Raw genomic sequence first — 17359 nt, forward strand, 5'->3', positions numbered from 1 at the left:
CGCATGAGGAGGGAAGTAGTTTCTGAGAAAAATCCTCTGAAAGGCCTTCCAAGGAATCACCTCAGCACCTGGGAACTGCACTTCCCGGGTAGTGTCCCACCATTTGTGAGCGTCGTCCTTCAGTCGAAAGGACCCGAACATCGTCTTCTTATCATCAGAAATGGACAACACTTGGAACACTCGTTCCACCTCTTTGACCCAACTCTCTGCCAAGTCAGGGTCAACCTTGCCAGAGAAGGTAGGAGGGTCAAGCTTCAGAAATTTTTCATAAGTGGCAGTTGGTGTATTCTCAATAAGGGAACCCAGATCCTGCTGTGGGCGACCCTGGCTACAAATCGTCTCTGCCAAGAAGTTGAGGGTATCCATCATGAATCTCCTCTGCTCACGCAACTCATCAGCCATGTTGTTGCTTGAGTTCCCCGTCATCCTTAAAAAGCAACCAACACTACAAGAAAATACGTTGTTAGCGACGGACTTTAGCGACAAAATATTTTCGTCGCTAGTTAGCGATGGATTAATAAGCGAAAAAAATTCATCGCTATAATGAAAGAAGCTTACGAAAATAGCGATAGAATATAGTCCATCGCCAAGTCCGTCGCTAATTAGCGATGGCTTTTGCGACATATTGTTTTGTCGTTACGGCCGCACCATTTGGTGATGATATTTGCGACAAAAGTTGTTCCGTCGCTAATTAGCGACAGACTGAGAGACGAAATATAGTCTGTCGCTCGTTTCGTAAATTTGATTTACGTTGGCTTAGCGACGGAATTAATCCGTCGCTAATTTTCGAATAACCCTAATCCCAAACATCTTTTCTTTTTCTTCTTTCGCTGCTTCCGCCGTTCGCCCACTCTCGTCGACAAGACTCGACAAAGCTTCAGGCATTGTGGAGGTGAATCATAAATCCAGGTTTGGAACATATGAATCATTCATATTAGCCTCGCAAGCTCAACAAGTTTATTATACTTCATATCCGAGTATAAAAAAGTCAGATAGAAATGAATGGTGGGCAGTTTGCAAGGTGAAGTCCAAACTATACCCTAAGTATGATCAGTTACACGAAGATGAGTTAGCTGAAGACAGCGATTACTATCAATCAGATGATGTCTATGACTTCGCTTATGGTCACGATGTTGCGCATGATATGCATGTCATATCTTTATTGGCCGATGAAACATTCATAGAGGAATGTGATCCAAATAATGTACCAAGTGGATGGGTAAACAATGAAGAAGAAGAAGAAGAAGACGAAGAAGAAGAAGAAGAAAAAAGTCAAACAAGTGACGAGGAAGAATTCTCAAGCTAGTGAGCAAAATCTTGTAATACAAACCTCTATTTAAATGCATTGCAATACTTGATGTGAATTATTTGAATTATTTGAATGTATTGTAATACTTGATGCGAACGAATGAGTTGTATTGCAATACTTGATGTGAATGATTAAAAATTTTATTTGAATGTATTGTAATACTTGATACGAATTATTCGAATGCATTATAATACTTGATGTGAATGATTTGAATTATTTGAATGTATTGTAATACTTGATGCGAATGAATGAATTGTATTACAATACTTGATGTAAATGATTTGAATTATTTGAATGTATTGTAATACTTGATACGAATGATTCGAATGCATTGCAATACTTGATGTGAATGATTTGAATTATTTGAATGTATTGTAATACTTGATGCGAATGAATGAGTTGTATTGTAATACTTGATGTGAATGATTAAAAATTTTATTTGAATGTATTGTAATACTTGATACGAATTATTTGAATGCATTGTAATACTTGATGTGAATGATTTGAATTATTTGAATGTATTGTAATACTTGATACGAATGATTCGAATGCATTACAATACTTGATGGGAATGATTTGAATTATTTGAATGTATTGTAATTTATGCAACAAATGATTTGAATTATTGCAATACTTGATGTGAATGATTTGAATTATTTGAATGCATTGTAATACTTGATGCGAATGATTTGAATGCATTGCAATGCTTGATGCGAATGATTTGAATGCATTGCAATGCTTGATGTGAATGACTTGAATGCATTGCAGTACCTGATATGAATGATTTGAATGTATTGTAATACTTGTTGCGAATCATTTGAATGTATTGCAATACTTGATGCAAATGATTGGAATTATTGTAATACTTGATGCGAATGACTTGAATGTATTGTAATACTTGATGTGAATTATTTGAATGTATTGTATGACATGTTATTTGTTAGAATATGGTTCGTGGAGGTTACAGTGGTCGCTCATCCAGTAGTAGCCAGGCCCAACCTTCATCTTCATGGGCTCCTGTGATAGGTATATCATTTAACTAATTGGATGCTTGATTAGTTCAAATGTGCATTCTGAGAATTTCTAACGTATTTTTTTACAGATGATGTTTCGCTTGTACACGACCCACCTACACCAGTTGATCACACAAGTCATGAGCCAACACAGGAAGCAGAGTCTTCTCAGTCTGGCACAAGAAGACTCTTTCGAATAGTGTATATCGATAATCGACTGTAAGTATTTCGTTTTCAATTATTGCATATCTTATAAATATTTTATATTGATATTTACTGTGTACCAATTCATGTGCAGCACAAGGTTTGAGCCACAAAAAGTCTTACGGGAGATTAGGAATTCACTTCTTCAACATCTACCAGGACCGGTTGCTCAATGAAAAGAGTACCCAAATGAGGTGTTAGACAGATTGTGGTCCTCATTCACGGTATGCAGTTGTTCCTCATAGTTAATGTGTTTCATATTTAATTTTTTTAAGTAATGTCTACTAACTTTCTGAAAATATTTGTAGGTTTCGAATCGCTTCGCAACTACGGTAGAAGAAAATGATGAAAGGAAGGTGTTACAGAAGGTGACTGCCAATTGATTTGCGGACATGCTGCACAATATGAAGACTGCAGCAAAAAAAACATCTGGCGTAATAGATGACACTACAGTGGAAGGGCCATGACCCTATTACTATCAGGAGAGATTATTGGGATGAAATGTGCGATAAGTGGGTGGGAGATGCATTTCGAAATTGCTCTACGAAGGCTGCACAAAATCGAGCGAAAATGTCCGAAGCCCATCTACACACAAGTGGATCTAAGACATTTGGGAGCCACCTGAAGAAAATGGTAACTCATCAATATATAATATTAATTTTATAAGTATTGTTGCAAACTTATGAACTAAATCTTTTGTCCTTTAACTTCGCAGGAAGCAGAAAAAGGAGGCATTGTACCATATAAGGATGTGTTTGTTGAAACACATAAACGGAAGACCACGGGAGTCTTCGTATCAGAGAAGGCGAGAACGACAACGATATGTATTTATTCTATTAATAATCATTGCAATATGCAAGTTATCATTAATTATTAATGTATACTTTAAACATTATTTTGTAGGAGGCATATGAGCAACAGATGGTAGAGCGATATGGCGATGACGCTACTCAGCATCCATCATTTGATCCTACAGCATGGGTGACTGCAGCAGGTGAACCCAAAAAAGGTCGCGTGTTCGGGTTTGAGAGTAATAGGAACACTTCACCAGTTATTGCTTCTTTCAGTTACGGCTCACAGACTTCTTCCGCCGACATAAGCTCCAAGCAGCAGCCTATTCTTTCCGGTGATGATGTACGCCAGATCATTAAGGACACAATGAATGACTACTTCCATGACACCGTCGCCCCCTTTCTCCGAGATGAGATCAACAATCTTGTGCTGAACAGGGGATCTTTGATTGCAGGTCCCTCTCAGGTATAATCACATATTCAGTTTTTTGTCTGCCTTAGAACACATATGAGCATAATTGAATCACATATATAACTTTTTGCCTGCCTTAGAGCACATATGAGCATGATAGAATCACATATAGAGTTTTTTGTCTGCCTTAGAGCACATATGAGTATGCTATAATCACATATAAATTTTTTTGCCTGCCTTAGAGCACATATGAGCATGATAGAATCACATATAAAGTTTTTTTGACTGCCTTAGAACACATATGAGCATGCTATAATCACATATTCAGTTTTTTGACTGCCTGAGAACACATATGAGCATGTTATAATCACATATTCAGTTTTTTGACTACCTTAAAACACATATGAGCATGCCAAAATCACATATAGAGTTTTTTTACTGCCTTAGAACATACATCATTCATGATAGAATCGCATATAAAGTTTTTTGCTTTGCCTGCCTTAGAGAACATATGAGCATGATAGAATCACATATAGAGTTTTTCTGTCTGCCTTAGAACACATATGAGCATGTTATAATCACATATTCAATTTGTTGACTGCCTTAGCACACATACGAGCATGATCGAATCACATATATAGCTTTTTGCCTGCCTTAAAGCACATATGAGCATGGTAGAATCACATATAGAGTTTTTCTAGCTGCCTTGGAACTCATCTGAGCATGATATAATCGCATATAAAATTTTTTAATGCCTTAAAACACATATAATTCATGATAGAATCACATATAGAGTTTTTTGCCTGCCTTAGAGCACATATGAGCATGATAGAATCACATATAAAGTTTTTTTATTGCCTTAGAACACATATGAGCACATGATAGAATCACATATAGTGTGTAATTTATTTCATTATATTTTGTTTATCAATACTGACTGTTCTTTTCTTGTGTAGGCTGCTAGCGATAATCAACATAGCGGAGCTGAAGGGACAAATAAAGGCAATGAACAAGAAGATGCACAAAATCTTGGCGATGATTAGAGAACTGTGTTGAAGAAGTTCTATTTTTTTTGTTTCCTAATTGTAATTGTTGAATTGTAAATAATTAAACTTGTTAATTTTAAGGTGGAACGATTAATTGTTGTAGATTCCTTTTATATGGATTTTTTTGTGTAGTTTGTTTTTTATTTACAGGAAATATAAATTGTACCGTTCTCAATATTTAATTTTTAAATTAATTTTTTTATTTTTTTCGTGTTTGCGATGGATTAGCGACGAAAACATCCGTCGCTATGCATATAAGTCTAGCGACGACTTAGCGACGGACGTAAATCCGTTGCCAAGCCGAGGTCGCCGTTTAGTATCGGCGGATTGGCGATAGAATACATCGCTCGTTATTCCGTCGCAATTAGCGACGGACCTGGCGACGAAGTTATTTCGTCACTAGTTAGTGGCAAAAAATTTGCGACGTAATTATACTGTCGCCTAGTCGTCGCTAAGCCTGTTAGCGATGGATTAGTGACGGAATATAGTCGTCGCTAATCCACTGCTTTATTGTGGTGCAAGGTTAAGAGTCAAAATACCGAAGAAGCACAACAAGACATAAGCATACAGGGAAAAATATAGGTCTTTATTATGAAAGTCATTTATTTAAAATCCAGTAGTGCTAGTACACAAGCAAAAACTTTTATTCTGCAATGATAAAGAAGTTCACAGACTCCAACAAAACTTGGTAGGTGCTACCTCCCCTTAGGGACGGCTAGAGTACTGCCTAAAATATTCTCTTTTATTGCCTGTGCGCCTGAATCTGCGCTTAGGGGTGAAGGGAGGTGGCTCCTTATAGGAGGTCTCCTGCCCGTAGAGGGGCGTCGTCAGAGTATATTCTGGTGAGCCAAGACTATAACTTGACGAATCAGTTGCAGGCGTGTATGTGGGTGATACACCGCCCACTGGGTCTGCTGGAGGTGGTGGTTGCTTGCCTGCAGTCAAAATTGTGATCTTGTCGTGCTCGGCCTTGCGGAGGCAGGCATCCATGGCGCGCCCTGATTTCCCACAGAATACACACTTTTCTGCTATCTCAGGGGGAACATAATCTCCCGATGACTCTTGTGGTGCCTGTTGGCACACCAGAACATGCGAAGGCGCGAATCTACCTTCTCGGGCATAAACTTCAACCCACGTTGCTGCCAAGGATATTTGGTAGGCGGCCGATAGTGGAAAGCCTTGATCATCTGTAAAGGTGGGTAGGGGAGGGCGGTTAGCCCAGTAACCAGCCCCGAACATCTCTTGTCTACCCTTTACAGAACGATCACGCAACCTACGCGCGCCCCTACCGTGACTACCACTAGAGCTAGCAAACAAATCCATCTTTCGGACTGTACTACTAATAAAAACAAGACTATAATTTAGTCTAAATATGTTGTAAAATATCAAAGACTTACAGCGCGATGGGATGCTCAATGGTCAAGATTCACCTCTTTCTAACCTGGCTCTGATACCAAGTCGTAATGCACCAAAATTTCAACTTGTGATTAGGAAAACATTATCGAAAAACCTTTCAAATATTTAAAGTTTTCACTTTTAAAAGCGATAACGGAAGACATTTAGAAAGGAGCATAAATTAACAAATCTTGGGTACGTTAGCTGAAAAACCACCATTTCACATTAACAACTACTTAAAGAAATTGAGAAAATAAAGCAATAAATCATTAATAAAATCTGCAGTTTATTACAAAATAAGCATTTTCCCAATGTCCAATAATCTAAATAAGAACTCCAAAACTCAGAGCCAAGACGCCAGCAGAAAGAAGAGAAATCTTGAGTCATGATGCACCACGCCATCGATCGCCTGTGAAGTCCTACTCATCACCTGCCCATGAAATGGGTCAGTTTCATAACAAACTAATAGGTGCACGAATAGGCAATGTAGAATAAAATAAAGCAGGACATTCATGAGATAAACAATTTATTACATCAAAACAATAAGTACAATTGTAATCTATTCTAGCAAGTGTAACATATGCAAAGAGCTATTGTTTGAAACAGGTATACCGACAACATTTCAAGTAGTATAAGTCACAATCATCTACAACTATTTAAAAAGATATTCTTTAAGTTCTGATATTAACTGGCTTGTGGGTACGCACAGACGTGAAACGTAGAAACAACTGAGTCTGATCTGAGGGTTTATTATGTCAGGTGTTTTTCATTAACCCAGATGACTGACTGAGTCCGCTCCTAAGGGGACGATCAATGACCAAGAGAGTAAATCTCCAAAGGCATTCGTGACCCATGGATGCATTCAACTTCTGCAAAAGTACTTGGGAGTTACCACCTAAGATAATTTATGGTAATCCCAATTCTCCTAACTCTGATGACTGGAGAAGCCAAGTCTTTTGTCAATGGGGTGGTTGTTAACAACTTGTCCATCAGAGTTTTTGTATCATCCATCCTCTCCCTTGATGAACCGTGAAGGTCGAATGAGCACGATGGGGGTTTCTTAACTGCCACCCCATTCTACATGCTCTAGTCTGTTAGGCCCACTCGAGCATCTTGCCTGTGAAGGTGAGTTGCCACCATTTATGTGATCTTAGCATTGTGCTATATGCACGCTTCGAGGTTGCCACAACCTCATTATCCAAACATCGTAACACCCAGGGGATGTACTTGTCCAAAAGTACGGTCGTACCTACCTAACGATACGACTACGATGAGAGGACAACATTTAATGTCCCGTGATTCTTTTAATTCATGCATAACATGTATTGCTCTTTGAGCATTTGGCCTGTGGAGGCCAACATTATTTCATTTATATCAATAAAGTGTTGATTGTCCACTTCGAGGTACTCAATGACCTCTCGTACTATTTGTACCATACCTGTCTTAAGGTCCGGTTACGATAGCAAATTCGTGGATTTCTCGATAGATAACCCATCACAGTATTTCATAAAATCAGTAATATACTTGGCATGCTCAAATACTAAGAAACAAGAAGTCTCAGACAAGTCCTGGGATCGCTGTGGATCCAATCATTTCTTCCGAGTAACCGCCTCGGGGTACCAATAATTGCATTTAGCAACGCATACTAGATCACAAGCTTTATAAGCAGGAATTCATTCTCGAGGAGTCAGCCTTGCACAAGGAAACACCTCCTCTCAAACTTTTAGTGCTTGTGCATAATTTCACATATTTCCATAAAAGGGCAAAATATGGTACGTGCACCTGCACACCCTACAAGGCTTGCTTGAGGGTGGCAACAAGATTCATCAGGCAATAACCAGTAAGGCATCTACAATAACTTACAACAGTGAGCAAGGACAGAAATACAGTAATATGATCTCTGTAGAAATGAGTCTACCCATACAGCATACATCAAGCGTGTACTTTCAAAAGAATAAGGATGAGGAAATGCAAAACAGACAATCACAAGTTAAGTAATCATACATGTAAGCATGTATGCAAAATAAACTATTCTATCTCATAATCCTTATATTTTATTTCATTCATATAAAATCCTCATGCGACTTTCTCCTACCTCGAGATGTTGTGTAGCTGTGTGCGTCTGTGAGTATAGATAATACGAGGGTCGGGCCACAGAGCGCGAACGAGACCCATTGTGTAAATCTGCAAGAGTGTGAAATATTCAATTATGCTATATAATTAATAGTGCAATGGGGGCATGGGTAGGATCCCTACCAAACGAGTAAGCCCTTGTTGGCTTGCCAAAAGAACCAAGGATGGCAAGGGACCTCGGCCACTTCCTGACCGAACAGCAAATGGCAGGGGCCTCAGCCCCTGCTTGACAAAGTAACGTATGGCAGGGGCCTCGGCCCCTACCTGACGAAACAACCAACGACAGGGGCCTCGACCCCTGCCTCATGAAGCAACAAATGGCAGGGACCTCGACCCCTGCCTGGCAACACTGAATAGCAGGGGTCTCGACCATTGCCTGACAAACATTGAATGGCAGGGGCCTCGGCCCCTACCTGACAAAACAACCAATGACATGGGCCTCGGCCCCTGCCTCACGAAGCAACAAATGGCAGGGACCTCGGCCCCTGCCTGGCAACACTGAATAGCAGGGGTCTCAACCCCTATCTGACAAAATAATAGATGGCAGAGGCCTCGGCCCCTGCCTGATAAAGTAATGAATGGTAGGTCACAGAGGAGACCGGGGCGGCAAGAGCCACCAACCTCCTGCCGACCCCTTGGCAGGTCACAGGGGAGTAGTAAGGATGGCAGGGGCTGTCGACCCTCAAGCAGGCCCCAAAGGAGAGGGGGTGACAGGGCGACAACCGACCTCTCGTCGGTCGTCCGATCACCCACAAGGAAGAGAGGGTGTCGCAGGGGTCATTGGCCCCTTGTCGGCACTCCAGCAAACCTCCAGAGAAAGAGAGAAGAATTAGAAGACGGAGGGGGTACGTACCTAGGAGAAGATCGACGATGATGGTGGTGGCGACGACGCCGATCGAACCAGAGGGAGGAGGCATCGAGGTTCGCAAGTGGCATCGGTGCGAGGAGGAGGAGGCTCGAGAGGGAGGCGTGCCTCCCCTTGCCCTTCTGCGATGCTCTTAAAGAGCTTAGGGGGGCGATAATTGGGGAAACCCTCAAGGGGTTTCCCTTATCCAGTCAAGGAGGGGGGGAAAGGAGCGGCGTGGGCGGGTGCGGCGCAGAGGGAAAGGGTTTTCTTAAAAACCCTTTCTCCTGTGTCAGGTTTTAAAACCCTAACAAGGACGGGCCCGGGTCAGGTCCGAACCCGACCCGTCCCGGGTCCGATAATAATTTTTTTTACTGTGGGTTTTACATAACGACTGTTATCCTGTGGTTATCTCGAACGGGCTGTGGCCTGAAGACTCGCTCTTCTGAAGATTGTAGCAGAATTGGGCTACGTCCAAGAGCTTTACCTAGTCCTTCTGATTGGCACTAACAAAGTGCTTGAGGTATTGCTCCAATATTCAGTTGATGCACTCTTTTTGCCCATCGGTCTGCAGGTAGAAACTTTTTGAAAATATTAGATCAGAGTCGAGTAGCTGAAACTCTTCACTCTAAAATTTGCCCATGAAGCTAGCATCATGATCGGTCACAATGCTTCTTGGTACACCTAAGTGCTTTACTACATGCTTGATGAACAGCTCCGCCATCTTCTCTGCGGGGCACTCTTTGGAAGCTAGGATGAAGGTGGCGTATTTAGAGAAATAGTCCACCACCATCATGATGGAGCTGAAGCCATCTATCTTTGACAAGCTAACAATGTAGTCGATGAAAATGCTTTTCTAAGGACATTCTGGGATAGGTAGAGGCTCAAGAAGGCCAACAGTCTTTTGGTTGGTCTCCTTGTCTTGCTGGCAGATGAGGCATGCTCGCACATATCCCTTCACATCGTCTCTTATTTGTGGTCAATAATAACCATACTTAAGGAGTGCTAAGGTCCGCTTCTGACCTGAATGACCTGCCTATAAAGTATCATGGCACTCCTTAAGCAATTTGTGGTGAAGGCTTTTCCACCACAACACGAAGACGCGTCCCCCTTTAGTCACGAGGAGGTCATTCTGTATCCAGAATCATCGAGTCTTTCTCGCCTGTGCTAGAGAGACAAGGTATTGCGCTGTTGTGTCCTACTATATTTCTTCGCGGATGCGGTCCAACAATGTGCCTTTCAAGTAAACTTTAGAAGGCTCTTCCTGCACAACCCCCAATTCTGCCTTGCGACTCAGGGCATCAACAATAAGGTTAGTCTTCCCCACCTTATACTCCAAAGCAAAGTCAAACTCAGCTACAAACATTTGCCATCGAGTTTGCTTGGGTGTCAGCTTTTTCTGCATCTGGAAATAGCTCATGGTGATGTTGTCTGTCTTGATGATGAACTGGGCACCCAGAAGATAGTGTTGTCAAGTCCTGAGACAACGCACGATAGTCGTTATTTCACGCTTGTGCACTGTATAGCGTCTCTCCACATCCTTTAGCTTCTGGCTCTCATAGGCAATTGGATGGCCCTCCTGCATAATAACTCTGTCGATGGCGAAGTCTGAGGCATCTGCATGAACTTCAAAGGGTCTGGAGTGGTCTGACAACTGCAGCACTGATTCCCTCACCAGGGTCTTTTTCAAGCCATCGAAGGCATCTTGGCAGGCTCCTGTCCAGAGCCATACCCGATTCTTCTTTAGCAAATCCATGAGGGGCGCAACAATGAGGGAGTAACCTTTGATGAATCACCGATAATAGTTGGCCAAGTCAATGAATGACCGCAACTCTGGCACTTTGGTCGATGGATTTCATTCCTGAATGACTCTTATCTTCTGCACGTCCATACGCAGCAGGCCACACCCCACGACGTGGCCGAGGAAGCTGATCTCCTCCTGGCTGAAGAGACACTTCTCTTGCTTGACATAGATGTCATTCTCTTTTAATACCTGAAACATTATTCACAAGTGCCCAACATGTTCCTTCATGCTGCTGCTGTAAATCACGATGTCAGCGAGATAGACTATCACAAACTTGTCTAAGAGTAGAAGATCTTGTTAATCAATGTCATGAATGTGGCCAGAGCATTAGTCAACCCAAATGGCATCACTAAGAATTCATAGGCACCATAGCGAGTGACACAAGTCGTCTTGAGCTCGTCACTGTCAGCAATCCTCACTTACTAGTAACCCGATCATAGATCTATCTTTGAAAAAACATGAACACTGCCTAGCTGGTGGAATAAGTCCGCTATCAGTGGTAACAAATACTTGCTTTTCACCATGACCTTGTTCAACGTACGATAGTCCACACATAGTTGTTTGAAGCTATCATGCTTTACCTGAAAGAGTATTGAGGCGCCAAAGGGTGCTTTAAAAGGATGAATAATGCCTCCCTCTAACATCTCGTCCAATTGCTTGCACAACTCCTTTAATTCAACTGGCCCCATGCGATAAGGGATCATGACATGGGGCTTTGGTCCAGGGATCAACTCTAACTTGTGGTCGACCTCGCGTCTCGATGGCAGATGCTTGGGAAATTTCGGAGTCATCACTCTTCAAAACTCAGCCAATAATAGGGGCAAGGGTCGGTGGCATTGCTGCTTCCACCTTCCATTCTTCGATGTGCACGACAACTAGGAATGTCTGATCTTCATGCTTGACACCATTCTTCAATTGCATAGCAGATAACATTGAAGACTTACCTCTAAGATTAAGGCACACACCATGTGTGAAAAGTTTGGCCCCATGATTGTCAACGAGTTAAACTTCGGCAACATTATCACATCCTGGTTGCGAAGAAACTCCATGCCCAACATCATTCTGAAGTCATCCAAGGACACCACTGAGAAGTTGGCTTTGTCAGCTCAACTTTTAATTTGGATAGCCACATCCCTTGCTTAACTAAGGATTGGATTGACCTCAAAGTTCACGGTCTTGAAGGTCTTCTACTTTGGCCCAAGCTTCAAGCTCAACTGCTTCGCCTCTTCCTGCGAGACGAAGTTATCCGTGGCCCGGAAGTCTACCATTGTCGTAGTAGACTTTCCATTCACAATGACTTCTAGATACATGATCTCTTTGCTAATTCACATGCTCTCAGTTGTGCAACTTCTAACCGCGTTGATTGTCTGCATGAATCCCATCCTTGGTCGCACGACCTCGGCGTCACTACTCTGTGCCTACACTGCATTGGCCTACTCGTCATCCTTCATGAGACACTTTAGACATTGCCTGACAATATGTCTTTCACCACAGAACCAATAAGTCACAACCGAACCTTTCTTGCCATTATTTTGTGCTTTCTATAATTTCGCTTCTTGTCATAATGGTGCTGGGTCGATGACTCACCTTTATTATCGTGTCGATCCTCCTTTTTGGCTTCATGGTCTGACTTCTTCCTAGCCTTAGTTGACAGAATGAAAGGCTTGCGTTGTGTATCCACCAGTCGCTCGACCATCACATATGTATCTTCCAAAGTCTAGGGATTGCTCCTTTCTACTTCGGACTGTGCCCAAGGATGTAGTCTCACAATAAACCAGTTGGGTTTGTCTTCATCTGCCAAATTAGGTATATCCAGTATGAGCTTCTAGAATGACCTGATATAGTCTATCAAGGCTTCAATGTGCTTGAGTTCTGCCACAATCCGATAAGCTTGGCGTTGTATATTCTTTGGCATAAAGTAATTTTGTAGCTCATTTTTTAAGGCTTTAAAGGTATCAATCACGCAATGACCCCTTTTCATGTCGTTACGCTGCCGTCTCCACCAGGTTATAGCATCTTCATTGAGTAGAGTTGCTGCCACCTTTACCCTGAGGCCTTCGGTCAATACATTCTGAATGTTTAAGTAGTCTTCCACCTGGAACATAAAGTTTTTAATGGCCTTGCTATCCTCGAAACCATTGAATTTAGCTGGTCTCGACACATCTATTTTTGATGTCCTATCGCCATTTTTGCCATTGAGGGTACCTGCAGAGTGCGGTTCTTCAACTGAAGCTCCTCAACTACAGTCTGCAGGGTTGTCACTGTCGTAGTCAACAAAATAACCTATCCCATCAGCAAATTTACCTATTTTTGTAGGCTTGTCACCTCGTCATCCAATCCTCTGAATAACTCAACTGCACATGAAATCAGTTCTTTGTGCGAAGTTATATCAGCCACCAATCTGTTGACGATCGCGGCCATCTGCTCATGACCCCGAGGTGAACCCATCTCCTCGGCCATGGAAATTGCCTTTCTTTTGGTGCTCAGCAAGTTGTAACGGTGCACCAGGATGTCTTGCTCACAAATCGCGGCTTGTCAGTGCATCTCTCGACATTGACTCTTGAGTCCCTTCCCCAGCTTGAGAACGGGCTCTGACACCACTTGTCACGAGCCTACTTTCTTCAATAGGTCAGTGCAACGGTAAGGAAAGTCCGTTGCGCCGCATTGGCCTATTGAAGAAAGTAGGCCTGTGACAGGTGCAACCCCTTTAATGAATAGTAGAATTTTTATGTACAATGAAAAAAAATTAGGGCCTCGTTTGAGGGCTTTGCCTAGGGCCTCAACTTCTCTTGAGCACCTCTATTTTAAATGATTAATTGTCAATGGTTTAAAGGTTTGGTTAGCAATCAATAAGTTTGAGTTTGGCTTTTATAGTTTTAGTTTTTTAAGCCTAGTTTCTATTCTTTTTACTTTTTATAAAAAAATATGTTTTTGGTAAATGGGTCATTTTAATGAGGCCCAACATAGGAGTAACCATACCTAGATCCTATATGGATTATATGAACCAGATCAGAATCATACTTGGTAAAATAATATTTTTTTAATCTTTTTTACATTAAAAATTTGTGAATCGTATTCATAACTCAGGTTGGGCCCGAATCTAGTATGAAATTTCACAAACCATGCCCGGCTCAAAATATTAATTGGACCCAAATTCTAATCAAACTTTCTTATTTATCACCATACCTTAAGGGTTAGACCCTGACCCTATAGAGTTTAGTATGGGTTGCGTCTGGGTCAAACCCGACCCATTGACACCCTTAAAGACGATAGAAGAGTGATCTCTCTCACGAAATGAGTCTAACAAACTGAACAAAGGGCGTTCAAACTCGGTTTCACTCTTGGTGCGAATCGAGCAGAGCTAAGCTATAGCTTATGGCCAACTCAAGCTAAACATACTCAAGCTTTTGGTGAGTCCGATTTAGGGCTGACCCACCCATACAACTAATAAATGGGTTCAGGTTTTGTCTAGTCATGAAAATAGAATCTTAGAAATTTAATTTTTATTAAAAATGTATGTAAAATATTCGGTTCAGGTCCTATACCCGGTAAAAAAGCCAGGTCAGGTACTCGACAAAAATCATGACCGAAACCTGATCTGCATATTGCTTGGGTCAGGTTTGGGTCGACCCGAATATTATTTAGGTTGGTACTTTTCATGCCTATACTCAGAAAATCAGTTTTGGGTTGGGTCGGATACCCGATACAAGCCAGACTCATTAATAACCGTAGTCCAAGAGTAAGGCACTGCACCGTGTGTGAAAAGTTTGCCTCCATGATTGTCAATGAGTTGAACTTCGACAACCTCATCACATTCTAGCTGCGAAGAAACTCCATGCCCAAAATCATTTTGAAGTCATCCAGGGACACCTCTAAGAAGTTGGCTTTGTCGGCCCAACTTCCAATTTAGATAGTGACATCCCTTGCTTCACCAAGGATTGACTTGGACTCAGAGTTCACCATCTTGATGGTCCTCTGCTTTGGCCCAGGCTTCACGTCCAACCGCTCTACCTCTTTCCGTGAGATAAAGTTATGCGTGGCTCTGGAGTCTACAATTGTCATAGTAGAGTTTCCATTTGCAATGACTTCTAGATACATGAGTTCTTTACTAACCAACATTTTTTCGGTTGTGCAACTTCTAACTGTGTTGATTGTCTGCATGAATCCCATCCTTGGTTGCATGACCTCAGCGTCACTACTCTCCTCCTACACTGCATTGGCCTGCTCATCGTCCTTCACTAGATGCTTTAGACATTGCCTGGCAATATGTCTTTCACCACAGAACCAACAAGTCACAATCGAACCTTTCTTGTCATTATTGTTGTGCTTTCTATAATTTCGCTTCTTGTCACAATGGTGCTGGGTCGATGACTCACCTTTATTATCGTGTTGATCCTCCTTTTTGGTTTCATGGTCCGACTTCTTCCTAGCCTTAGTTGACAGAATGAAAGGCTTGCGTTGTGTATCCACCAGTCGCTCGACCATCACATACGTATCTTCCAAAGTCTAGGGATTGCTCCTTTCTACTTCGAACTGTGCCCAAGGTTGTAGTCTCACAATAAACCAGTTGAGTTTGTCTTTATCTGCCAAATTAGGTATATCCAGTATGAGCTTTTGGAACGACCTGATGTAGTCTATTAAGGATCCAATGTGCTTGAGTTCTGCCACAATCCGATAAGTGTGGCGTTGTATATTCTTTGGCATAAAGTAATTTTGTAGCTCATTTTTTAAGGCTTTAAAGGTATCAATCACGCAATGACCCCTTTTCATGTCGTTACACTGCCGTCTTCACCAGGTTATAGCATCTTCATTGAGTAGAGCTGCTGCCACTTTCACCTTGAGGCCTTTGGTCAATACATTCTGAATGTTCAAGTAGTCTTCCACCTAGAACATAAAGTTTTTAATGGCCTTGCTATCCTCGAAACCATTGGATTTAGTTGGTCTCGACACATCTATTTTTGATGTCCTATCGCCATTTTCGCTATTGAGGGTACCTGCAGAGTGCGGTTCTTCAACTGAAGCTCCTCAACTACAGTCTGCAGGGTTGTCACTGTCGTAGTCAACAAAATAACCTATCCCATCAGCAAATTTACTTATTTTTGTAGGCTTGTCACCTCATCGTTCAGTCCTCTGAATGACTCAACTGCGCATGAAATCGGTTCTTTGTGCGAAGTTATATCAACCACCAGTCTGTTGACGATCGCGGCCATCTGCTCATGACCCCTGAGGTGAACCCATCTCCTCGGGCTTGGCAATTGCCTTTCTTTTGCTACTGAGCAAGTTATAACGGTGCGCCACAATGTCTTGCTCACAAATCACGACTTGTCGGTGCGTCTCTCGACACAGACTCTTGAGTCCCTTCCCCAATTTGAGAATGAGCTTTGATACCACTTGTCACGGGCCTACTTTCTTCAATAGGCCAGTACATCGGTAAGGAAAGTCCATCGCCCCGCACTGGCCTATTGAAGAAAGTAGGCCCGTGACAGGTGCAACCCCTTTAATGAATAATAGAATGTTTACGCACAATGAAAAAAAGTTTAGGGCCTAGTTTGAGGGCTTTGCCTAGGGCCTCAACTTCTCTTAAGCCACCTCTATTTTATATGATTAAGTGTCAATGGTTTAAGGGTTTGGTTAGAAATCAATAAGCTTGAGTTTGGCTTTTATAGTTTTAGTTTTTTAAGCCTAGTTTCTAGTCTTTTTACTTTTATAAAAAAATATGTTTTTTGGTAAATGGGTCGGTTTAAGCTAGGGTTGTCAATGGATCAAGTTTGTATATGGTCTCCAACCTGCCCTAAACCCAAACTGTCGAGTATGGGCATGGAAAGTGCTGACCAGAATAATATCCGGGTTGACCCAAACCCGATTCGAGAAATAAACAGTTTGAGTTTGGATCATGATTTCTGCTGGGTACCTGTAGGTGTGTCAATGGGTTTGGGTTTACTTTGGTTTGGACGCAGGTGGAACTAGACTCAGACCTGATTTGAGATATCAATATTGGGTCTGATCTCAGATCCAACGGGGCCCAACATAAGAGTAACCATACCCAGATCCTATATGGATTACATGAACCAGACCCGAATCATACCTGGTAAAATAATATATATTTTTTATGTTTTTTACATTAAAAATTTGTGAATCGTATTCATAACTCAGTTTGGGCCTGAATCTAGTATGAAATTTCACAAACCATGCCCGGTTCAAAATATTAATTGGACCCAGATTCTAATCAAACTTTCTTATTTATCACCATACCTCGAGGGTCAGGCCCTGACCCTATAGAGTTTAGTATGGGTTGGGTCCGGGTCAAACCCGGCCTATTGACACCCTTAGAGACTAGAAAAGAGTGATCTCCCTCACAAAATGAGCCGAACAAACTGAACAAAGGGCCTTCAAACTCGGTTTCGCTCT

This window comes from Nuphar pumila, chromosome 3, assembly GCF_984573655.1.
Source record: "Nuphar pumila chromosome 3, dmNupPumi1.hap1.1, whole genome shotgun sequence".
NCBI classification, from domain to species: domain Eukaryota; kingdom Viridiplantae; phylum Streptophyta; class Magnoliopsida; order Nymphaeales; family Nymphaeaceae; genus Nuphar; species Nuphar pumila.